Source organism: Arachis duranensis, chromosome 2 (genome assembly GCF_000817695.3).
Source record: "Arachis duranensis cultivar V14167 chromosome 2, aradu.V14167.gnm2.J7QH, whole genome shotgun sequence".
Lineage (NCBI taxonomy): Eukaryota > Viridiplantae > Streptophyta > Magnoliopsida > Fabales > Fabaceae > Arachis > Arachis duranensis.
In genome coordinates this window covers 69,520,942-69,521,349 of record NC_029773.3, presented here as the reverse complement: position 1 = coordinate 69,521,349, position 408 = coordinate 69,520,942, and the positions used below count along the sequence as shown (strand labels likewise).

General features: G+C 40.2%; 1 non-coding gene across 1 annotated transcript; it reads right to left on the bottom strand.

Moving 5' to 3' along the window:
- Positions 1–282: 282 nt before the first annotated feature.
- LOC127745367 (small nucleolar RNA R71) lies at positions 283–390 on the bottom strand. The gene has a single exon (XR_008006564.1). It is a non-coding gene; the product is annotated as a small nucleolar RNA R71 (small nucleolar RNA).
- Positions 391–408: the final 18 nt, after the last annotated feature.

The window sequence follows — 408 nt, the reverse complement described above, 5'->3', positions numbered from 1 at the left end:
AAGCTTAAGCCTCAATTAGTTTCTCTAATGCAACAGAATTGCAAGTTCCATGGACTTCCATTGGAAGATCCTCATCAGTTTTTAGCTGAATTCTTGCAAATATGTGACACTGTCAAGACTAATGGGGTTGACCCTAAGGTCTACAAACTTATGCTATTCCCTTTTGCTGTAAGAGACAGAGCTAGGATATAGTTGGACTCACAAGCTAAAGAAAGCCTGAACTCTTGGGAAAAGCTAGTCAATGCCTTCATGGCAAAGTTCTTTCCACCTCAAAAATTGAGTAAGCTTAGAGTGGAAGTCCAAACCTTCAGACAGAAGGAAGGTGAATCCCTCTATGAAGCTTGGGAAAGATACAAACAATTAATCAGAAAGTGTCCCTCTGACATGCTTTCTGAATGGAGCATCATA